Genomic DNA, 25380 nt, shown 5'->3' on the forward strand with positions numbered 1-25380 from the left:
ACCTGATGTCTTGAAGTCATCTCAACTGTAAGGCGTTCACCACGTCTGACCCCTGCACTTTATCACTCACATCCCACCTTTGGGGCTCACACTGCCTCACTGATTGCTAGATGTTCCTAAAGAGTTGGGTTTTTCCTTAATATTTAGAAGAGGAAAAAGGAAGAAGAGAATATGAACTTTTAAGGATCACCGGTCTCGATGCCAATATCTCACCTGCATTTAATCCACTCAGGAGCTCCTTGAGGTAACCAAGCTATCATTCCCATTTTACAGATGAGAAACTAAGGGTCAGAGAGGAAATTTACCCAAGCTGACATAACTAGAGATAAAAAGACAGGAATCTGTTCCCAGGGTCATCTTAGACCTAAGCCTCCCCTGAATGCCGAAAGCACCATTTTCAAACCATTAATAAAATTTAAAAAGAAGAAGAACCTCAGGTTATATCACAGAAGGAAACCAGGTTGGGCCACAGTGGCTCCTGCAGCCATTTTCATCTAAGTCGGTCTCCTGTCTTCTCTGATCATCTCCAGCGTCAATAATCAATCGATATATTAAAACAGAGTCCCCGCCTTTGCATGAGCAGAAATGGCCATTATGTCTGCTTTCCTAAGCTCCACTCAAGAAGCTGAGATCCTTGTGCCTCCCTTTATTTCTTCCCCCTCAACTGTCTTCTGCCCTGGATAGAGTGCCTTAGTGCTGGAAATCGTACTCCATTTCTTGGTGGCATTTCCACCTCAGCCTTCCGTAGGCCCTTCTCACCCACCACCTGCCAAATCAGGGACATGCATCCAAAGGGGTAGAAGTGACCAGTCAGCTCCCCCAGACCTGAGTCAATATACTCATGCCCAAGACTTAATTTAGAACCCCCCCTTCCTGCTGCCATGTACCCTGGCACTGACATTTGTGGCTATCTTTCTGGCATGGGGACTTCTGCCAAGGTTATTTTAATGCTGACTGACACCTCTGTCTATTCTAGGAGTTTATCTCTGGAGGGAAGCAGCCAGTAGCCAGGTCTCAAGACCTCTGGAATGTAATATTGGACTATCCATAGTATACCGGTTTTCTGGGTGGGAATATTTATTATGTACTCTACAGAGTTAAAGAGATTTTTTTTTTCCTCCTCTCACATGTTAGAGGAAACTAAATGTTCCCAGCCTCTGCTGACCCACATTTGTAACCAATCAATCTAACAAAACAAACCACAAAAAGGGAAGAGGTAGCCACAGGTGCTAAGATGCTGTGCAAAGTGGGAGAAGCCAGACACAAATGGCCACATTATATAATTCCTATCGAAGGAAACAGAATGGGCAAATCCATAGAGACGAAAGCCAAGCTGACTGGAGCTTACCATCTTGGTCAACTTGGGGGTGGGGGGAGGGGAATGCAGTGATGCTTAAAGGGCAAAGCGTTTTCTTTGGGAGTGATGAAAATGTTTTGAAATTAGATAGAGGTGCTAGCTACACACCATTGCAAATGTACCAAATGCCACTGGTCTGTGTACTTTCAAGTAGTTAATTTCATATATATTCATTTCACTCCAGTTTTTAAAAATACCACAATCATTGCGGTAAGGGTTTGATGGGGCTGGCGTTGCCCCACACATGCATCAGGATACAAGATGACTTCAGTAAGAAATCTGGATGAAAGGAGAATGGGGGTAGGAAAAGAAAATGAATCCTGGGTGCGGTTAGCATGCAGACGACAAGCTTTGAGCTGTCACTTGATTATGCGAAGTGGCTGGAAATCCAACTGGAGCTTCCCAGCAGCTGAAGCAAGACGGAAGACGTGAGCTCTTCCAAAATTTACAGAGTGAAGAATGGAATGTGTCAGAGGTATGCAGAAAATGCTCTACTGAAGGCTGGAAGAATTTTCTCCCACGAATCCCTAAAGCGGACCACTTTAGAACTGGGCACCCACTGGCAGGCCCTCCTGCAGTGTTCCCCCTCCCTGGCCAAGTGAGGCTCAAACACCAGTCCTTTCTGAGAAGAAGCAGGCTTGGCAAAACTCCCAGCCTGTCCCTCCCAGGCCCACAAGGAAAACGGCCCCATTCAGAAAACTGTGGGGCCTATGGACCCCTCAAATAAACCAGGAATGTCATCTAGTCAGTTCACCTGATATCTGCTAGGCACCTACTGCCGTGCTCAGGACAGCTTAGGCACGGGGGACAAAACAGTCAGCAAAGCAAACCTCATGAAGCTTGTCTTCTAGAATAGGAGCTAGACATTGATTTTTTTTTTTAAATCACATTAATGTATTTCCTTACTAATCGTGTTTAGGATGAAGAAAAAGCAAAGGAAAGGATGTGAGCAGGTAATAGTGGAGAAACTGGTCATGGTGGCATTTAGGGGAAGGTTTCTCTCGAGGGGGTGACGTTTGAGATAAGATCTGGAGAAGAGTTCAACCAGAAGAGAGAAGGGAAGACTTCCAGACAGAGGAAAGAACATAGCAAAGGTTGTGAGGTGGGAGGGGGGGAACCTAGAGGGTGCCAGGAGGTGAGGGAGATTCAGTGACACTGAGGCAGAGTATGACAGACAGAGGAGAGTGAGAAGAGGCAGAGAGAAGGACAGAGGCCAGATCATGGAAGACTGAGGAGGAAGGGAAGAATGTGCAGGTTCAGCTGCATGGCTGCCCACTCTGGTGTGTGGAGGGCCAGGGAAAGATGGTCCCTAGGGTGTGGAAGGAAGCTGGTCTTGAGGACTGAGGGATATTAGAGCCGTATTTCACCTATCGGTCCCCAGGTGCAGGAAGGAAGATTCCAGAATGAGCAGGCCCTTGTCCTACTGATAGTATTGGGCTGGAGAGTCCTTACTCTCACCCGGAGAGCCTTTTCTGGCTATATCACCATATATCACTGGTATGTGTACCCAAAATGGTGTTAATTCTTCTTTAATGTTTACCTCTAATATCCGCAGGATCTCTCCTCACATCCCTGGAAGTCTGCAGAACCTGTTGGCTTCCACAGTAACCATTCACGGAGCCTTCAGTACATGGCAGATCCTTCGGACATCAAAATTGCCACATGAGATTTATAGGTGAGAAACCAGAGACAGAGAGGTTCGAGGATTTGCTCTGGTGACTCAGGTAGAAAGTGGAAAATCCAGATTTGAGCCCAGATCTTCCTGACCCTTCAAACTCCTGCCTTTTGAACTATGGTTCACTGACTCTCTAGTGACCTCTGAGGTCACCAATGGTATGCCTTCAAGGACTCTCAATTTTAGAGCTCACCTATACCTCCAAACAGCTGGTAGACTTTAAGAAAGGCACTGGCTTATGCTTTCCTTTTAAAATAAAAGAGTTGTCTGACTTAGGGTTTCCAAAATGCATTCCTCAACATTTTAGCACCTCAAGGTTCTCTACGAAAAAGAGATCCATGATCAAATCCACTGGAGATACTGAATCTCCCTCTTGGTGATTCCCTATATGGATAGGACTTTGAAAAATCTCATACAGTCTACCATTCTCCACACCTATTCCACCATGGGATCCTTTTGGTGTGCAAGTCCTAAGATCATCCTAGGAAACTGGTGATCCAAAGCTGTCCAAAGTACAGACCTGAACACCCAAGCACTCATTGCATGTATCCTTCTGGCTATGGAAAAAATGTAAATGGTCACAGTCAATAGAGCCTGCCCTCAAAGAAGTCCTACTCTGGCAGGTGACATAAACATGTCTACAATGTACTATAACATCATATGCTAAGTGTCTAGCCTGGGGTCAAGAGACAGGTGCCTATTGGATGAGAGAGTTCTGGAAATGATGTCAGAAGAGGAAACTAAGATGGCCTAGCAGAAAGAACAATCATCCTGTATGGGTGGGGAGGCATGGCAGTGGTCACAAGGACCTGAAAGAATGAGGTCACCAAGTGGGGCCTTGAAAGGTAAGCCAAAAGAGAGGGTGGGAGAGGAGATGATGAGAGCTTTAGAGTCAAGGAAATGGATCGGCCAAGACACAGAATGTTCGGGAAAGGGTGATTAATTTGACAACCCAAAATGGAAACCCAGGGGGTAGGGAATGATGTGACCCAGATGCTCTCTGAGAGAATATTCTCCCCTGAAGAGGCTATGAGTCTGTGACCCAGGGACCCTCATGACCTTCTCTTTTCTTGTCTGTGACACAGCTAGAATTCCTGATCTAGATTTTCCGATCGTGCCAGGCTGCATTCCAAGTGTTCACTCAGCCAAACTCTAACCCAGAAAAAGTGGAGATGCTATGGTGAGAGAGTAAAAATTCAGCCCTGAATTTCCCTCCCAGTTTTCCTCAACTTGGTTTCTAAAGGTCACCTGGAGTTCTGCTTAACAGTTAGAAATACTTTAGGCAGCAAGTAACCAAAAAATTCGACTAAAGTGATTTAAGCACCTTTTTTTCACCCACTGTGGGACAGAAAGGTGAGGGTGAGGTGGAAATGCTGGTATCTGGGGGTTGTTCCCCAACCCACAAGGCCCTCATTTTAGGGATTGGCCCCAGACCAATTCAGTCATCTGGTCAACTCCTACCATAACCTTCTCCCTCACCAAGGAAGAAGTTTGTTTTTCCCACATGATATACCTACAGGTAGAAAGTGCTGCTCAGTGATGTTAGGACCACTGTCTTTGTAATTCTCCTCTTTTATTCATTTTGTTTACAAGATATCAGGTATGGCTCCACCCATCATGTCTGCGCTCAAGGTAGAAATATGGGAGAAGGCAGAAAACACACACTTCCACAGAGCTCCCAAAGCTCTCCCATGTGCACATGTCCAGAACATGTTATGTGACTGCCTCTAGTTCCAAGGATGTGTGAGGAAGGGACTGTATCACTGGGGACTGATTTCACTGCTGCTCTGAACCAAGGTGCTGTCAGCAAAGAAGGGGACATGGACGCAGAGTCAGCCATGGACATTGCCTGCCCTCTGTGGGCAATAGAATTCTGCTGCACTGTCGGGGGAAATTCTTGGTGTGGGCCCCATGACAGAGTTCAGCCCCCATAAAATGATTGCTTCTCAGACATTTCTACAGACCACTCAGTTCCCTTAAGGTTAATGCAAAAAAGAATTTTACTGTTTAGAAGATTTAAGTGAACTCTGTGGGAATTTAAGGATTTCTCTAAAAGGCCTCAGGAAAAAGGCACAACTAATTATGTGCCTTAAACGTAACACACAGCAAACCCTGACCAGGATACTTAGAGTACAGGACAACCCGTGTTCTCAGGGAGACAATGCTCCGCCCTTCTCGGCAGAAGCCGGACATCAGCAGCATCTTCGAATCTGCCATTTAATACCCTGAGGGTGGCCTAGCGATGGGACTTCTTGCTTCATTTAAAAGGAAGGTTCAAACTAGATACACAGAGAATGAAGGACAGAAAGACTGGGGAGGTCTGTTGGATGTTGTGTCTTTGATTTTTGCCTTTCTGTTTCCGAAAATATTTTCATTATGAAGGCTCAGTTCCCCACTCTCATTCTGCCCTTCATCTGGAGTCCTCAAGGGAGGACAATGATAGCTCCCCCAACTGAGAGCTCCCTGTAAGCCGGATACAATGCCATGTGTTCTCTATGCTCTGTCTTATTGGGCCTCACAACTGCCCTGAAGAAGAACTGCCATCAATCCTCATCAACTGCAGATGAGGAAACCGGGGTCCACAGGAGCAAATTAACATGCCCGGGACTATCACAAATCAGGTGCCAGGATCCTAACCGGCTCTCGAAAGCCTAAAAGAAACAAAAGCTGCTCAGCCTAACACAGGTCTCCAGGGGAAGCGAAGCCCCACTGGGCTCCCCGCCAGCTCTGACCACAGTGTCTGTCTTCTTCATTCAGGAACTGGGCAGGAGGCAAGGGAACTAATATAAATGGAGCTGTAGCTCAAGCTAGGCCCACGAGTAACATTTAATTTGAGTGACGTCTGATCCTCACAATAGTTCAGAGACTGGTGATTATGATGGTCAGCCCTGCATTCTGGCAGATTCTAATCCTGCTGACTGTGTGACGTTAGGCAAGTTTCCTCACCTCTCTGAGCTTCATTTCCTCTTCTGCAAAATGGTGCCCATCATGGGAACCTTGTGAATAACAAGTTAAATAATCCATAGGAATAGTTTAGTTAAGCGCTCAATCAGTATCAGTTGCTGACTGCTCTCTAGAGGGGAGGCTCTCTTAGCCCTAATTTAAGGAGGAAGAAACCAAGGGACTTGCCCAGGTCACATAGCTAGAAAGTGGCAGAGATGGGATGGGAACTCAGGTCCGAGCTGGCGTCATTCAAAAACCACGATGCATCTTTCCATCAGAAGTGACCCATAAAGCATCTCTCTCGGAACATTAGCACCATCGGGGGAGGCAGCGTGTGCTGCCAAGGGAAGATTTTCTCTAGCCTTTGATGGCCAAAACCTTGAAGAATGGCATCTGCACATGGCCAGACCCCATGCAGAAGTGACTCTTAACCGATTCCCTCTTCACTGTCAGCAGCAAGCAGGTGGGGAGCCTGCATTCCAGGGCTCCAAACAGGAAAGTCATAAATTTGCATTCCCCAGAGATGGCACCCAGTGCTCCCTGTAATGTCTCACAGACGTGTCAGCACATCGTAAAGCATTCCTACTTGGCCCAGAGCAGCCGTTCCCAATTTTGTCCGAGTTCAGAAACAGCAAGACCTGCGGGCCTGCCGCTGACTATTCCTGATTGAGTCTATGGGATTTTGGCCTCTAAGGCCTCTATAGGCAAACACTCAGAGGCGTTTTCCCAGACCAGCGCAAACATGCTTCCAAGAGGCTTCTCCAAGTGCTACTTCCTTCTTCAAATAGGCCAAGAGGGTTGGGTTCTGTTTTTTAGGTTTTTTTTGTTTTTGTTTTTTTTCCTTGTTTGGGCCCGAGAAAAGTACAGCATGTATTGCACATACACGCAAACAGTAGGTACAAGGTATCCAGAATGGCTTGTTTTTGACTTTTTCATCAGAGCACTGAAATAGATGACCAGGCACAACCTCTGGGGTAGACGCCAGATTCCGTCGGGCAAGAGGCATGGGGCCGGACCTGGTCGGCCGAGCTCCTGGGTTCTCCACACTGACATGCCGCAGAGAGACACTGCATGTTTATCTAGGCTTTGAGGTGGGTTTTATAAATCCCCCTCTGTGGGCACAAAGCAGAGAATTCTCTGCCCTTGAGCCTGCCCAGCTGGGTGCACGCCATCCAGCGTGAGGTGTCCTCTTCCTGGAAATCAGATACCAGAAGTGCAAGTCAGAAACCGAAGGGACAGCCTGGCCCCCTCACCCCCCCCACCCCCTCACCCCCGGGATGTGGACAAACAGCAATTGGCTGAGGCAGAAAGAACAGCAGCTTCAAAAGGATGACCCGGGTCCGAATCCTGGTTCTGTCTCAGCTCTTCCATCCGCACCAAGTCCTCTGTCCTCATCTGGAGAGCATGGTCCGCCCTTCCCGCCGTATTACAGGGCTCGTCCAGGAAGGAGATGTGTGTGCAGGCTCTTATCTGTGAAGAGCCCAGTGGAGAGGAGGTGTCCACTCAGTGTTTCTCAATGAATGAGGGAACTAACAACTTGGTCTACTTGCAAGGAAAACAGGGCCACTTGTCCTGAGAGCAGCACTTAGCATGTTCGTGGTTAAAGGCTAGGCCCATTTAAAGCACTAGGTAGACATCCTCTGTAATTTCCTGAGTGAGTGGACAAAGCCAGGATACATCATCTAAAAGCCAACTCTGGGCCCACGTGCTCTGCTGCTGAAAACTCTCTAACAAGTCTCCGCCACACTAAGAAAGGCACTCAGATCCTGGCCGGAGACTTTAAAATATGGCTGAAAATTGACCCTTTCCTAGATCTACCAAATCTGAAACTCAGCGGTAAAACCCAACAATCAGTTTTTAGCAAGCCCTCCAAGGGATTCTAAAGCACGGTTAAAAGTCACTTCTGCAGGTCCCAGTGACCGCCCCTCATGGCCAGTGTCACAAATAACGATACAGACCTGTAAGGCTGTAGTGGCCCCATCATGACCTCCTTAGCTGCAGGCTCCAAATTAGAGAGTCTCTACTCAAGCCAGGCCTGCTGAGGAGCTGCAGCTCAAATGGGTAAATTGTCAGAATCTTCTAGCCACTCTGGAGAAGGGAAGTGACCTGACTAAGGTCTTGTTGCAGAAAGAATTTTGCTACCTAGTATGGGATGGATTTTAAAGGGACGGAGGCAGATGAATGGTGTACTCGTCTGGAGTACCCTGCGTATCACTTGGAATGCTTTTGGCTGCAACAAAACTAATCCAAGTCATGGATTATCAAGCGAAGGGGGGCTGAAACCATAGAGACCCTCCCTAGGTCACTTTGCGAGAAGCCCAGAGAAGGCAGCACTGGTTCCGAAGGGCTCAGGTCTCCCCATCTGATGGCAGGTCAGCCTTCCTTGTCACAAGATGGCTGTTGCAGCCTCAAACACAGTATGTGCACTTGACACTTAAACATGAAGGACTCTGTCTCCTTAGGAAGGAGGAGAACTCTTCCCCAAAGTCTCCTGGCTGACTTTCCCTTACGTCCCCTGCTCCGATGTGGGGATCATGCTCATTCCTAGGCTAACCACTGACTAAAGAAAAGGGGCTGTCAGAGGTGACTCTGATTCATCAGGAAAAAATAAACAGGGCTCTTAATGGAGAGGAAGATATCTAAGAAAAGACTAAGGGCAATGACTCTGCTACCAGATATGAGAATGCTTCTTTAGAAAGGGATGAGCTGAGGGCCGGAGTGCCAAGTTACAGATGCCAGTGGAAGATGTTCTTGTAGCTCATGGAAGATCCTGCATAGCCAAGTGGGAAGCATCAGAGGGAAAGATATTAGGACAAGAGTTAACCCACATAAGAAAGTCAACTCTGGGGGTGTCTGGGTGGCTCAGCTGGTTCATCGTCTGCCTTTGGCTCCGGTCATGATCCCAGGGTCCTGGGATCAAGCCCTGAGTTGGGCTCCTTGCTCAGCAAAGCGCCTGCTTCTCCCACTCCCTCTGCCCTCCCCCTGCTTGTGCTCTCTTTCTCTGTCCAATAAATAAAAATAAAACCTTAAAAAAAAAAAGAAAGAAAGAAAATCAACCTGTGGAGAAGCAGAGGCAAAGGGAGAAGAGCAGAAGCAGGAGATTTGGGCCCAAGAAAATTTCTATATTTTCTAGGAGCCATTATATGAACAGAGAAAGACAGCAATGGTACTGTGGACACCAAGGCCGCATACAGGTAAGGAGATCCCTTCTTTACCTGAAATCTTTCAGGGATCTCAGCTAGAGGCAGGGCAGTTACCAAAGGGAGCTCAGTTTCTCAGGAGCTCTCAAACACTTAGCTGGGCATGTGGCATCTTGGGGCAACCCCACATTAGGGTTCTCAGGTCCTGATCTAACACTGTCTTTAGAAACCAAAAAAGGAAGGAAGGAAGGAAGGAAGGAAGGAAGGAAGGAAGGAAGGGCGAGTATGCATGGGAGTTAGTGTGGGGGGCCTATAGGGAAACCTAGGCAGTGTGGACTCACAAAGAACTTCCTTTCCAGAGTTTAAGTTGTGACTTCAAATTCTATTTCCTGTAGTGGCATGGTCTGCCAGGCACACCCCAAGGCCAGGGGTCTGCCAGGCAAGTGGTAAGTTCTCAGGGCCCAGGAAGAGAGAGAGCGCTGGCAGGTCGGCTAGGAGGAAGTGAGGTTCAAAGATACCCCCCACCCCCAGCACACCCCACTCCAGCTCCATCCAAAAGGAAGTGGATTCCAAGGGGTGGGGGGCAAAGGGCTTCAAGGGAGAGAAAAGAAGATGAAGAGCGTCCACAAAGGCGAAGACTGCCTTCCACGGTGACACAAGGGACATAGCCCAAGGAGAAGCCCATGTCTCTGAGCCATGAGCCACCTGGGAACTGGGAAAAGAGTGGGCAGGAGCTCCTCCTGAAGCACCTGCCCTGGGAGTCGGAGGCAGCAGGTTTGGAGAAGGTAAGGACTCCCTGTGAGAGGGCTAAGATCGTCCCAGAAGGCAGGTGCCTCTCCCTTCACCATACACTGCCTCGTACTGCAGAGGGGTCTGCCAGGGTGAAGAGAAGAGATTTAGCAGGCTGAAAACAGAGTGAGTTCTGCACAACTCTCTGTGAACCAGAGTTCAATTTCACTGACAGCCTTTCTCCCCAAGCCCCTGCGCCTGGGAGATTTACTGTTCCAGGGGGTCTGTGTCTGCACCGCACTCCCAAGCCCGGGAATGGCCCCAGGTCAACAGCTGCCTGCAGGCTTCCCCTTCCCTGGGGCCCCCTCCCTGCAATAGCCCCGGGGATGGGCAGCTCACCCAGCCTCCCAGCCTCTGAGTGTGCCCAGGGGCGCCTCTCTCTTCCCCCAACCTTAGGTGACACGGGTGTGGGTGGGCTCCCACCACCTTCGTGCTGTCCCCAGCAGGGTCCCAGCTCCCTCCTGTCATCGTCACTTACAGGGAAGGCCTCCAGCTCTGAGGCCAGGATGCACAGCCTCGCTGCTTAGACATCACAAGTCTGCTCAAGTCTCACCTATAAAATGGGACCTGCTCCCTCTGGAGTCTCATTTCCACATTTGTCACTCAGAAGCATTAGAAAGCCATCCATCTTGTTCCTGGTATCATTTTGGTAATGGATCATTCCTCTGTTTCTGATCACCTGTTTTGCTGGACAAGCTTTTTTTTTTTTTTTTTTTTTTTTTTTTCCCCTCTTAGCAAGTGTTTCTTCAAAATTTACAAAAGTAATGTGTCTGCCCTATGCAGCTACAGTAGGGATTTGTAGGGGGAAAAAAACCTCATCATCTCTCCCAATTTCCTCTTCACCTGCCCTTCCCATGCCTAAACCATGTTGGGGTGTAACTGTTCCCTCCTCCTCACATAAATATATGCAAATGGGTGTGCAGGCAACCTCTTGGCTTGGGGCTGCTACTTTTTGCAAACCTGGGACCCTACAATATATGCTTTCTTTCCTAACGAGGCATCATGGCTTCTGCCATTGGTAGATAAAACCAAATGCATTTTGTACACAGTTGTGGGATATTTCCCAGTTTTGATGGGCCACAATTCCTTTGTTCACCCTTTCCCCCACTGGTGGCTATTTAGGTGATGTCCAGCTTCTTGTCAGTGTGAGCAAAGCCACAAGAAACAGTCCCATCCACATGGGCGAACTCTGGGCTCACTACAGATGCCATCTGTTTATCTTCCTTGCCTACTTTCTCCCTTCCTACACAGTCTTGCTCATTTTCTCTCCAATTCTTGTCAGCAATTTGTTACTGTACTTAATAACCATGTCCATTTTTTTTTTTAATTTTTCTTTTTGTTCTCTATAAGGGTTCTGGTACCCAATTCCAGTATGGGTGTATCCCCCTTCCTCCACCCCAGCTGGGTGTCTTACCATTGAACTTAATTCTGGCCCTACCTACCGGGAGATTGGGTCAGATCCCACGGGCTGAGGGTCTGGTCCCACAAGCCTGACCTCCATTTCAGATGCCAGTCACCAGCCCAGGTTGTCACCTGTGCCTCTGACTGACCCGCTATACACCAGAGGTTCCCATGACCCCCCGACCTGGATTTGATTACTTGGCTGGAGCAGCTCACAGAATTCAGGAAACTTACTTGCTCACTAGATTACCAGTTTACAAAGAATAGCACAGGATATGAATCAACAGCTAGATGAAGAGATAAACGGAGAGGTCCTAAACAAAGAAGTTTCTGTCCTCATGGAATTTGAACCTGGAATGGCGGCATGTGGGAGCATTCTGGTTCACCAACCTGGAAACTCTCTGGGTTTTTATGAAGGCTTCATTACATAGGCATGGTTGATTAAATCATGAGCCACTGGCAATTGAGTCAACCCTCCAGCCCCTCTCCCTTCCCCAGAAACCAGGGGGGTTAGACTGAAAGTTTCAACCCTTCAATCACTTGTTTGGTTCTGCTGGCAACCAGCAGCCATCCTTAGGTGGGTCCAAAAGTCACTTCACTGACATAATAGGAGACACCTCTGTCATTCTCATCACTTGGGAAATTCCAAGGTTTTAGGAGTTCGGTGTCAGAAACTGGGTCAAAGGCCAAATACATATTTCTTATTATATATCTCGCTATCATAGCCTGTATCTCCAGAGAGTCAAAAGCTACTCAGGGCAAGATGAGAAAATTACACTCACCTTTGTTACTTGTGAAAGTCCCAGGACCCAGTGGGTATATTTGTGAAGGGTTTTTTTTTTTTTAAGATTTTACTTATTTATGTGTGTGTGTGTGTGTGTGTGAGAGAGAGAGAGAGAGAGAGAGAAAGAGAGAGAGAGAGAGAGAACGTGCGCAAGCAGAGGGATTGGCAGGCAGAGGGAAGAGCAGGCTCCCCTCTGAGCAGGGAGCACGGTGCTGGGCTTGGTCCTGGGACCCCGGGATCATGACCTGAGCTGAAGGCAGAGGCTTAACCCACTGAGCCACCCAGGTGTCCCCCCAGTGGGTACATTTTTAACAGGAATGAGTACACAAACCAACCCTGTGAGAGGGAGTTCCCAGCACCTCTAAATCATTGCAGGTGTGAGGGTTAAGAAGATGGTTTTAGAATCAGATAAAACTGGATTTACACCCTTGGTCTAATAATTTACAATGGATGTGCTTGAACAAACTATTTCACTCGGAGTCTTAGCTTCCTTCTTTGTACAATGGGGAAGGCAATACCCATCTTGCAGGGTTCCTGTAGGGCAGTGCTACATAGCAATAGGGATGGTAATAAGGACAATAAGACCCAATTAAACTAAAAATTAACCCAAACTCAAGATATTTTCAGAATTAGAAAGAAAACTTTCCTGTCATCTTTTGTAAGTGGTCTATGGAGTGGAAGAGAAGGTCAGGAGGAAGTGGGCTGGGGCCTAGGAAACGTGACAAATGACCAGAGGGCCTAGACACTTTGAAGCAGTGTTTCTTAAATTTGAGCCATCTTAACCATCAGTGGGCATGTAGTACAGAGATTCCTAAGCCCTTCTCTTGGAGATGTGGAATAAGTCTGGCATGAGGTTGAGACATCTGTGCTGTAATAATCACCCAGGGGCTTCAGGAGCATAACCACGTCTGAGGAGCATGCACGGAAATGGGTAAGCCCAGATGAGCTCCAGTCCCCTGTGCTCTCCTCACAATGTTTCATAGTATTCAGCTTTATATTTAGTTATGTAATCTATTTTTACTTAATTTTTGTATATGAGGCAAAGTGTGAATCAAAAGTTTTATATATATGTATAAGGTATACATATCCAATTGTTCTAATGCCATTTGTTGAAAAGACAGACCATTCAGTTTCCTGGGCATCTTTGCTAAAAATCAATGGGCCATATACGTGTGCCCATACTCATGGACGTGACCCTGTTCTGTTGACCTATTTGCTTGCCATGATGCTAGTACCACACTGTCTTGATCACTATAGCTTTATAATAAGCCTTAAAGTCAGATGATGTAAATCTTTCAACTTTGTTCTTCTATTTTCAAGCATGTTCTGGTTATTTAGGTCACCTGCATTTCCGTATGAATTTTAAAATCAGCTTGTCAATTTCTTCCAAAAGACTTTCAATATTTTGAATTAAATTTTGTTGCATCATTATAATTAGTTAGAGGAGAACAGAAGAGATCCATAAAAACAGCATCTCTCCCCATAATTTAGCAATCCAGTAATACTTTGAATATAAGGTTCCTTTGTGGGAAAATTTTTATAGGAATTAAATTTTTTTAATACATGTAGGGATGTTCAGGTTATCTCTTTTGCTAAACATGGGAACCAGGATATGGCATTACAGATGCTCCTATGTCCCTCCAACTCAGAATTGTGACATCCCTTTACTTGCAAAAGCAAGCTGCCAATGGCAAACATCAAATAATCTATATGCCAAGAAGCTTGGTTGCTCTTTGCTGAATTTGACAGATAAATACCTAAATGGTAATGCTAATAGACCTAATCATCATCAAACCTTTTTGGCCATGGCCAAAACATAATGGTCAAGAAACAGAAAGATGTCCCCATTTGAAAGGAAAGTTCAGGGAAACTCATCTTTTTAAAGGACTCTTCTTATTACTTTGACAAATTTAATTTATTTCTAGTTGTTTGTGATCACATCCTGGGTAAAGCACCATACTCAGTGAGAGCAATGGAACATGGCAGAATTGAGACCTCCCCAAGCAGCTCTTGGTAACAGAATCAGCACGCGGAGGTGAGGCAGAACTGCTGGGATTCAGATAGAACGATTAGGTCTGCAGATTATCATGGTGAGAAAGACTTCAGATTTGGTATATTCCCCACTTCTGAAGAACTTTTCAAACTTTCCAGGATAGCTTTCAACCCCTCTGCAAGCAAAGTGAGATAAACTGAGGCATAGAAAGCCAGTGAATCAATTGAGCACTCCATCTACAAGATCCCTTGTCCCCTGCATGATATAGTGCTCAAAATGAGAAATGGACATTCCAGAGGCTCCTTCCTTCCCTGGATGAAGAAACTAGTGTCTGCACAGTCACTGTTTAGGAGAACATAAATGTCATGCAATGAAGCAGACATCAAGGCAGTGAAGGGAACAAAAGATAATTCCTCTCTTACATACATGTTGACTGAGTAGTCAATGACCTTAAGAAACAGAATGAACCTTTAAATTATCACTTCTAAAATTCAAAAGTTTCACCATAATGTCACCATAATCATTTTTGGTCAGTAAAATTTGGGGGACCAGACAGGGAAAGAGCTTTAACTTTTAATTTTATGTACTTATACTTAAATGTTTAAATAATAATTCTGTATTCCTTTGGCTATTTAAAAACTTTATAAACTAGTTTAGATTTATTATTAAAGCAAGTTCTAAGGTCTCTTAGAATTTTCTCATAGTAAAACTCCATTAGAATATTCATTGGTCTGAAACTGTATCTTTCTCAGGGCCCCACATAATCATTATACTCTGAAAATGTTCCTTAAATTGGCAAAATGGGTGACCTGGTGTGTCCTCTTTGCTCTCTGAAGTATTTATGAGCATAATAAACCCGAATTTGGACCATCAGGGGCTCTGTAAATCAACATGACTCAAGAGTTGAACAATAACCCAGATAGCCCCCCAAATCAAAACTATCGAAGTGGAGACTTCCAGTTCTGGCCATGATGGAATAATGGGGACCAGATTTACCCCCCACACCTGAAATAACTATGAACCTGGACAAAATATATCAAACAATGGTTTTTAAGACATTGGACAACCATGCAACAAAATATAATGACTCCAGAAAGACAGAAAAAAATAAAGTAAGCCCTATGATTATCCTGAGTTACTGCCTTGAGGGTATTTCCAGGCTGTGGCATAGGTAGGGGGAACCAAGCAGAGCCCAGAGTAGTCTCTGACTTTAGGAGATAAAGCTTAGAGTATAGGGAGACAAAGGCAGCCAGAGTTTGCAGGGCACAACAGTGGACAGGAGGGAGCTGCCCAGAGAATCCTCAGAGATTTATAGAGGGTGTCCCTGAGTATTCAGCAAAATAGTGATCAGTGTATATTTCTGAAGAAACTTCACAAAGCTGTGGAAAGAACCACCCAAAATGATGAGAGGGAACAGTACCTGATATAGTCAGCTGAGGCCAGAAAACCTCATACATCATAGGGTATTGGGTAAAGTACTAAGAACTGTCTTACCTAAGTAGCAGAGAATGACTAGCCCTAGATAAAATGTTGCTCTATTCCAGCCTAAAAGAAAATTTAAAGCAAGAGCTGAAAGGATCAAACTGTGTCCAAACAACCTCATCCTAGGGTAAAGCCAAAAATATTAACAGGAGTATAAAAGTAGCTAGCAACCAAGAAGGTAAAATTATAATGTCTGTCACCCAATCAATTACCAGGCAGACATTCAAAGGAACAGGAAAATATGGTCCACAGAAATTAATTGAATATATGGTCCACAGAAATTAATTGAAAACAATGCAGAGATGTCACAGGTGTTAAAATTGGCAGAAGAGAATATGCCAGAAACTGCAGTTATTATAACTGCAGTCCATATGTTCAAAAGTTAGAGGCAACATGAACATGTTGAGTAGAAACATGGAAGATATATGAAAAGATAACACATCAAACATCTAGAGATGAAAACTATAATGTCTGATATTAAAAAGACACTGTATGGGATTAATGACAGATTAGACACTGAGGAAAAGATTCATGAACTTGAAAACATAGCAACAGAAAATATTCAAAGTAAAACACAGACAGAAAAAAATACATTAAAAATGGATAGTATATTTAAGTTACGTGACAACTTTAAACAGCCTAGTATATGTGTAATTAGAACTCCAAATGAGGGAAATGAAGACAGAAGAAAAGATTTGAGGAAATAATGGTAAAATATTATCCAAATCTGATGAAAAATAAAAATTGTAACTAACTAAAAAGCTCAAACAACTCCCCAAACAAGAAATATGAAGAAAACCACTTCAAAATACACCAAAAGCCGATTTCCCAAAACCAACAACAAAGATAACATCCTAAAAGCAGCCAGGAAAAAAAACCAGATACATTATATAAGGAGGAGCAAAGGTAGGAGTGACAGCACATTTCTCCTTTGATTTCATGAAAGCTAGAAGGTAGGGGAGAAACATCTTTAAAGTACTAAGAAAAAAAAAAAACCTGTCAACCAAAAATTCTATACCTAGTGAAAAAATAAAGACTTCATACAAAAACTGAAAAAAAAAAAAAGTCACCAGAAGGTTTGCATTACAAGAAAAGTTAAAGGAACTTTTTCAGATAGAGGAAAACCAATAACAGATGGGAATACAGATTTATACAAAGAAATAAAAAACACTGGAAATGCTATGTTAATAAAGACTTTTTTTCTTAATACTTGAATGTTTTTTAAGTGATTATTTAAACTGAAATACTAACATGGTATTGGTGGGTTTATCATAAATGTACAAAATGACAATAACAGCATAAAAGTTGGAGTGGGGAAATGGAAATATACTTTGTTGAGATTCTTATACTATACATGAGGCAATATAATATTGCTTGAAGACAGATTGTGATAGGATACAGATGAGTACTATTAAGCCTAAAGCAACCACAAAAATAAGAACAAAAAAGATGACAGCTAATAGTAAATGAGATAAAATGGGTAATAAAAATACTCAATCCAAAGGAAATCAGAGAGCGAAGCAACCTTGGAGGGGGAGCCAGTCTATCTCAGCTTCCTGAAAAACCAAGTGGATACCAGTTATTGGCTGTTGATCCATTTCTTTTTTGTAGTAAAAGAAACCCCCACCCCCTTTTCCCTGAGGAGACCACCCTTCCCATGTGTGGTTTGGTTAATCTCACCCTCGGTTCCAGGAAATCAATGAAGCCATAATAGGCTATATTTAGTCATTAGCTAAGGGATGGGAAGACAACCTAGCCTAGACAAAGGAGACATAAGACACCTTCTGCTAGGATTTCTAGGGGAAGAAGCTTTCTCACTACAAAGAAATTTTATTTTTAAATTAAACACTTTTATTGTTTAAGCCATTTTGAGTTCATGTTTCTATCAATTATAACTTAAATATTCACAACAGACACACACCCAAGAAAGACACTTTTCTGCTAACATCTTTACAAGTACCCTATAAGTAGTCCTTAATAATAAGGGACAATGAAGGCAATCAGAGTCAGGAGATTCAGCATCACACCATGTATGGCCACTAATCCTGAGCTCAATAATGATAACAGTAACAGCAACAGCTGCAATTGACTCCTCATTAGCCATGAGCTTGCTCTAATTGATATACATACAGCATTGTAATTGTTACAAAGAGGAAGATGGAGACTACACTTCTTATTTTACTGATGAGGAAAACTGAGGCTCATGGAGATAAAAATAACCTGCCCAAGGTCACAGAGTTAGTAAGCTAGTTACTTTTTCTTCACAGCACAGCTGTGATAGATTTCACTATTATGGTTTTCCCCCACGGAACTGAAAGTGCCACCAGGCATTCTAGAACCTTTGTCTTTTTCACTGCTGGATTCCTAGTGTCCAGAACAGCTTCTGCACAGAATAAGCCCTCAGGAAAGAGTGGTTGGGTATAAAATAAACAAGATTCAAACCCATGTCTACCTCCAGAGCCAACTCTTTTCACAGCTCCAGACTGCCTCTCATTATCTCGTTCTATGAATGAGCCTCTCATATGCTTATGAACACCCCGGCCTTCTCTGATCTCATGGAATGTTTTAAGTAACTGGCCTTGCTTCATAAGCCCTGTCATGGAATCCCTTGACCATCCTGGATCTCCTCTAAGAATCACATGATACCCACTGGTGGCACCGTGTGCAAACAAAGGAAACCCACTTGGTGGTAGACAGACCTGGACTCTCTACAGACATTACCTCATTCAGTCCCACCATACATCTGTAATGTGGGGAGCAAAACTCCCTGTTTGGCAAATTGGGTCACTGAGGCCTAGAGAGGCTACATGTTTTTAAGGTCACAAACAGACTGAGGGTTGTCTGACTCCAATGTCTTTTACATATCTTTTCAAAAGCCACACTATATACAATTAAACTGTGTCACAAATATCATGAACCCTGGAGCTAGATTTGGGGGTTTAGTCAGAAACATTATTAAACAGACATTTATTTGGTCATACACCATCACTTCAACATACACTTTTGAGCACCTACTATGTGCCAGGTACCATGAAAAGCAGTGAGGACAGAGTGTTAAATAAAACAGTTCCCATGGGGTACTTAAGCAGCTCAGATGGTTAAGACTTCAGCTCAGGTCATGGTCTCAGGGTCCTGAGTTTGAGCCCCACCTTGGGCTCTCTGCTCAGCAGGGAGCCTGCTTCCCCCTCTCTCTACCTGCCTCTCTGCCTACTTGTGATTTCTCTCTCTCTGTGTCAAATAAATAAAATCTGTAAAAAAAAAAAAAAAACTACATTGAGATACCACCTTACACCAGTTAGAATGGCCAAAATTAATAAGACAGTAAACAACATGTGTTGGAGAGGATGTAGAGAAAGGGGAACCTTCTTACACTGTTGGTGGGAATGCAAGTTGGTGCAGCCACTTTGGAAAACAATGTGGAGATTCCTCAAAAAATAAAAAATAGAGCTACACTATGACCCTGCAATTACACTACTAGGTATTTACCCCAAAGATACAGATGTAGTGAAAAGAAGGGCCATCTGCACCCGAATGTTCATAGCAGCAATGGTCACGGTCACCAAACTGTGGAAAGAACCAAGATGCCCTTCAATAGACGAATGGATAAGGAAGATGTGGTCCATATATGCAATGGAGTATTATGCCTCCATCAGAAAGGATGAATACACAACTTTTGTATCAACATGGACAGGACTGGAGGAGATTATGCTGAATGAAATAAGTCAAGCAGAGAGAGAGTCAATTATATGATTTCACTTATTTTTGGAGCATAAGAAATAACACGGAGGACATGGGGAGTTGGAGAGGAGAAGGGAGTTAGGGGAAATTGGAGGGGAAGACGAACCATAAGAGACTGTGGACTCTGAAAAACAATCTGAGGGTTTTGAAGTGGCGGGGAGGTGGGAGGTTGGGTGAGCCTGGTGGTGGCTGTTATGGAGAACATGTGTTGCAAGGAGCACTGGGTGTGGTACATAAACAATGAATTCTGGTACACCAAAAAGAACTTTACAAAATTAAAAATTAAAAAAATAAAATAAAATAAAACAGTCCCTGTGCCTTCTTTCACAGTTCACTCTAGTATGAGCTGAGACTCTCCTGTCTTGGGGTTGGGCCCATTGTACACTTGGCGCATTAGTTATAGCAGACTATAGTACAGCAATACATACTCATTAGCCAGAGTGGGCTAACTGCTTTAGAAACAACCTCAAATATCAGGGACTAAAAGTAATAAAAACAGACCAATCTCTTATACAAGTTCTGATGTTCATATTCTCAGGGGGCTCTTCTCTAACTGCTCACCCAGGAGCCCGGAATCCTTTAATACTGTGACTCTGCCATCTTGTAGCTTCAGCTAACTAGAAAATGGATAGTTTTACATGGGAGACTTCATGGCCTAAGTTTGGAGGTAGCATATATCCTTTTCCCCCATAGTCTGCTGGGCAGAACTGAGCCACATGACCACAATAACTGCAAGGGAGCCTGGGAAATGGAGAAAAACTCATGAAACTTAGTGCCCACCAAGAATCTCTTTCAAAAACTCCAAAAAGTCTATGGGATTTTTCAAGAATTCCAAAACTCCAAACATCCCAAATTTCTAAACTGGAATATGAAGGGTGATCCTTTCTGCAAAGCAATTCAAGGTGGGGATTCAAGTCAGCAACACTTACATTCCAGACAGTCATTCGGGGACTCAGGCTGGTGGCACTTCTGCCATACTGAAAAGGCTTCAGAAGAGATTTTTAAGGGCCAGACCTAAAAATTTCACTCAACACTTCCACCCATAGAACTCAGTGATATGACCACATATGAAGAGAAGGGAAAGAATGTAGTCTATATGCCAGGCAGAAGGGACAAATTGATTTTTCTAGATTAGAGAATTCTATGCCACCCAGATGTTTTAATTGGATCTTCCAAATACCAGTTACTTCTCATCTTTTCCACTGACACCCCTCCCTAATCTACTTCTCTGTGGTTTGACATGTGTCCATTTAGCTGTGGCTCCAATGTGACATCTCACAGTTTCCTAATTCTGGTCTCTAAGTACAAGTCCTTCCTTTCAACAAGGAGGTAATTTGTGAAAAATTACTGAATGTGCTCTCAATAGGAAACCCCATGTTCTTCTGAAATTCATTCATTTGGTGATAATGCACTTAGACTTAATCATTTCTCCACTAGAGGATGGCAAGGACCTGTTTTGTTTAGTACTCTAATGCTGGTGCCTAGAACAGCATGCTTGGTACGTTGTAGGTTGCCCAATAAATATTTTTTGAATGAATGTATGAATTTTCCTTCAGTCTTAGAATCTGAATAGGGAGTTCATATTTGATGATGAAAAAAACTTCCCTGCCTCATTATATATGATCCTAGTTCCCCAGTCCCTGGAAGGGCATCCTGATCACAAGCCACACCTTTTCCAAATGCTCACTAACTCACTCACTCAACACCCACTTCTTTTTCTACCAAAGAAACTTTTCTTTCTACCCATAACAAACTTTGAGGAAGCCACATACATCACAAGGTCTTTTTTTCCTTCTTTTTTCTATGTAGAAACTGGAGTAAAGGTGACTTCAGAGTCTGCCTGACCCTTGTTTCCAATTTTTGTTATCATTGGCTGGCAGTATGGAATCTGCCATGGTTGAGATATGTGCTGCTGTGGAATATATCCTAAACTGAGCCGAAAAAGAGGTGTCTGAATTCCAGCTAAGCCACTTAATGGCTATGTGATTTCTATACATCACCTCAAGGCACTGAGCCTCAGCTTCCTCTTTGGTAAGCAGATAACAATATTTACCTTCTCAGCTTCACAGGATTGTTGTAAAAGTGCATTTGGTTTTCATTAAGTAACTATTTATTGGTAGTCTACTATATGCCAGAACTTGACCTAGGTTCTGGAGATACATCGGGGAATAAAACAAACTTCCTGTGTCTCAGAGTTTATGGTTGGAGGAAACTGTCAATAAATCAAAAGATGAATATAATATATCAAGTGGTGGTGAGAGATATAGAAAAAAAATGTCAAAGGGTAAAAAAAAAAAAAAAACGAGGGTTATTTAATATCTTACATAAGACAGTCCAGAAAAGGATATTGGAAGAGAGACCTGGAGGAAATGAGTGGGCCATACAAAGGTATGAGGGAAGAGAAGGTAGAGCATGTGAAAAGGCCCTGAAGCAACAGTGTGCTTGGTATTTATGAGCAACAGTGTGGAGATCAGATTGGCTGGAGCAGAGTGAATGAAAGAAGGGTGGTAGATGATGAGGTCAGAAAAGTGATGTGGAACTAAATCAATTAGAGCTCTGTAGGCCATGGAAAAGATTTGGCTTTTACTCTGAATAAGAAAGAAAGCCAATTTTGTCTTGAACAAAGAAGTGATGCAATGCGGCATATACTTTACAAAGATCATTCTGGCAGCTTTGTGAGTAGGCTTCATGGAAGCTATACTGGAAGAGAGAAAAACAGGTAGGAGGTTACTGTAATAAAACAGGTGAGAGCTGACATAGGGTTGGACCAAGCTGAAAGCAGAGAAAGTGGTGAAAACTGGTCAGATTATGGATATATTTTAAAGGTAACATCAACAAGTCTTCTGGGTGGATGAGATGTCAACTGAAAGAGAAAGATAGGAATCAAACATGGTCCTAAGCTTTGACTTAAGAAGGGCTAAAATGGGGTTGCTCTTTACTGAGATGAGGAAAATTTCAAAAAACATAACATGGAAGTTCTATGCTAGGACCTTAATCTTAGAAACATTAGTTTGGCAATGTCTGTTAGACATCCAAATGGTGAGGTTGGACATTGGCTATGTGTATTTGGAGTTCCAGGATGAGGTCCAGGGTAGAGCTATAAATTTGGGAGTTGGCAGTTTATATAAAGCCATGACAATGGATAAGATCACTTAAGGAATGAGTAGAGAAGAACTGATTCTGAGAATTGGGTAAGAGGAATTCCAATATTTAGAAGTTTGGGAAAAGGGAGAGGCACGGCAAAGAAAAACAAAAATAGAAACAGTTAATGAATGAGGTAGGGAGAGGAATGAGAGAGAGAGTAAAGAAAGAGGGTCAGGAAGGAGAAGTTAACATAACTTTCCATTTATTATCCAGTAGATTGGCCAACTAGCATGATAGTAGATATAAACCCCAATATATCAGTAATTAAATGTAAATGGTTAAGTAGTTCAATTAAAAGTCTATAATTATTGGGGCGCCTGGGTGGCTCAGTGGTTAAGCCGCTGCCTTCAGCTCAGGTCATGATCTCAGGGTCCTGGGATCGAGCCCCGCATTGGGCTCTCTGCTCAGCAGGGAGCCTGCTTCCTCCTCTCTCTCTGCCTGCCTCTCTGCCTACTTGTGATTTCTCTCTGTCAAATAAATAAATAAAATCTAAAAAAAAAAAGTCTATAATTATTAAACTAAATTAAAAATAAAATCCAATGTATGTTGATTACTACAGATATAGCTTAAGCATAATTCAAAGAGTAATTAAAAAATTAAAGATGATAAAAAATATACCATGCAACTTCTCTTCAAAAGAAAGCTGGAAGAGCTATATTGATAGCAAAGAAGACTCAAGGCAAAATGATTGGAATAAAGATACAAGTTTCATAAAGATAAAAGGGTTAATTCTCCAAGAAAACATTAAATTCTCAATTTATATGTATGTAGAAATCATAGCTTCAAAATAATAAAGAAAAATTGACAATTATAAATATAGGCAAATCTACTCTCATAATGGGAAACTTAACACACTTCTCCCAATAAAAGGTGCAGAAAGGGGAAAAAAATCAGTAAGGATATATAAGATAAACAACACAATTAACAAACTTGACATATTGGTATGTACAGAACACTGTGCAGAAAAGAATGCACATTCTTTTCAAGTATACATGGAACATTTATGCTGGCCATAAAAGAAGTTTCAACAAGTTTTAAAGGACTGAAATCACTCAGAATATGTTCTCTGACCACAAAAACATTAAGCTGGAAATAAATTTTTGAAATAAGTAAAAATTCCTCATTTTCTTAGGAATTTAACAATATACTTTTAAATAGGTCAAAGAAAAAAATTTCAGTGGAAATTGGAAGTCATGAAAATACAACATATCAAAACACAGGGGATATAGCTATAGCTGTGCTAAGAGAAAACTTAAATGCATATATTTTAAAAGATAAAAACAGAAATCAAAACTCGTGATTTATCTCAAAAATAAGAAAAATAGCAAATGAACTTAAGAAACTAGAAAGGAATAAATAATAAAAACTAAGAGCAGAAGTTAATGAAATATAAAACAAACATTCAAGAGAGAAAATCAATATGCATAAAAGTTGGCACTTGTAAAAGAATAATAAAAATATTAGATTTCTAGGAAGTCTCATAGGAAAATAATAAAGAAGGCACATATTACCAGTTGAATTGAAATGAGGACATCAGTTCATATGCAACAGATATTTAGAAGATAATTATAATATGTTATGAATAATTTATTATTAATAAATTTTAAATTTTAGATAAAATGAAAAATCCTCAGAAAAACAAAGCTAACAAAGACTGATAAAAGAGAAAATTAAAAACCTGTAATAGTCCTATACCTATCAGAGTGTGAAAGCTGTAGTTAACAATATCTATACAAAGAACTCTCCAGGCATAAATGGCTTTCCCCTAAGTAAATTCCTCTAAATATTTATGGAAGAAATGGTACCAATCATATACAAACAGTTGATCATACCAGAAAAAAGAAAATATGCAAACCCTATAATTCCTCAGGAAGGAATAACTAAGTAGCATTCCCCAAATTACTTTGACCTAGAAGCTTTTTCTCTAGAGCAGTGCTATCCAATTGAAAACTACTGCCAGTCACATGTGTAATTTTAAAACTTTTAGTAGCCACATTATAATAAATGAAATAGGTGAAATTAATTTTGAAAATATCTTTTATTCAATACAATACACCAAAATATTACCAATTCAACTCATAATCAATATAAAATTATTAATGAGACATTTTCCATTCTTTTTTGAAGACTAGTGCTAAGGCTTTAAAACCTGGTGAGTTTTAGGGCAGCTGGGTGGCTCAGTGGGTTAAAGCCTCTGCTTTTGGTTCAGGTCATGATCCCTGGGATCAAGCCCCGCATTAGGCTCTCTGCTCAGCCGGGGGTCTGCTTCCTTTCCTCTCTCTCTCTGCCTACTTGTGATCTCTGTCTGTCAAATAAATAAATAAATAAATAAATAAATAAATAAATAAATAAAATCTTTTAAAAAATAAAATAAAACTTGGTGAGTTTTGTATGCTTCTGGCACATATCAAGTGCTCAGTAACCACATATGGCTACCATATTGGACAATGCAGCGCTAGTGACTTGTGTGGGTCTCTTCCGTTTTGTAGGGCACTCTTCAAAAAACCCTGCTCTAAAAAGAGACCATGGCTAAAACCTTCCCACCTGGTCAAGAGATAAAACATGATAAGAGATTCTACAACAAATTATAAAAAGTATCATCCCAGAAAACTGGTGAAGCATTTTGGAGAACATCTCAACCTGTGGAAGAATTATTTTTTTAATCAAAAAGTAAAAGACAGGACAGGAGAAGGAGAAGTTAACATAACTTTCCATTTATTATCCAGTAGATTGGCCAACTAGCATGATAGTAGATATAAACCCCAATATATCAGTAATTAAATGTAAATGGTTAAGTAGTTCAATTAAAAGTCTATAATTATTGGGGCGCCTGGGTGGCTCAGTGGTTAAGCCGCTGCCTTCAGCTCGGGTCATGATCTCAAATCTTTCTTATTGTACAGTGCTATTTTGGTTATCTTTTTGCTATGTAACAAA

General features: G+C 42.5%; 1 protein-coding gene across 36 annotated transcripts in view; it reads right to left on the bottom strand.

The window, feature by feature from the left end:
* The window catches only part of LOC309862336 (uncharacterized protein), a 230645-nt gene that overhangs the window by 53303 nt on the left and 151962 nt on the right, over positions 1-25380 (bottom strand). Inside the window, exon 1 of one of the 36 annotated variants that reach the window (XR_014310432.1) lies at positions 2898-2975. The exons of 34 other annotated variants lie outside the window; for them this stretch is intronic. The gene's annotated coding sequence lies outside the window, so the exon portion shown is untranslated. Of the gene's footprint in view, positions 1-2897; positions 2976-25380 lie in introns of those variants that run through there. One more of the 36 variants, XR_014310433.1, reaches the window with a different exon arrangement.

This window comes from Mustela nivalis (genome assembly GCF_964662115.1).
Source record: "Mustela nivalis genome assembly, chromosome: 3".
NCBI classification, from domain to species: Eukaryota; Metazoa; Chordata; class Mammalia; order Carnivora; family Mustelidae; genus Mustela; species Mustela nivalis.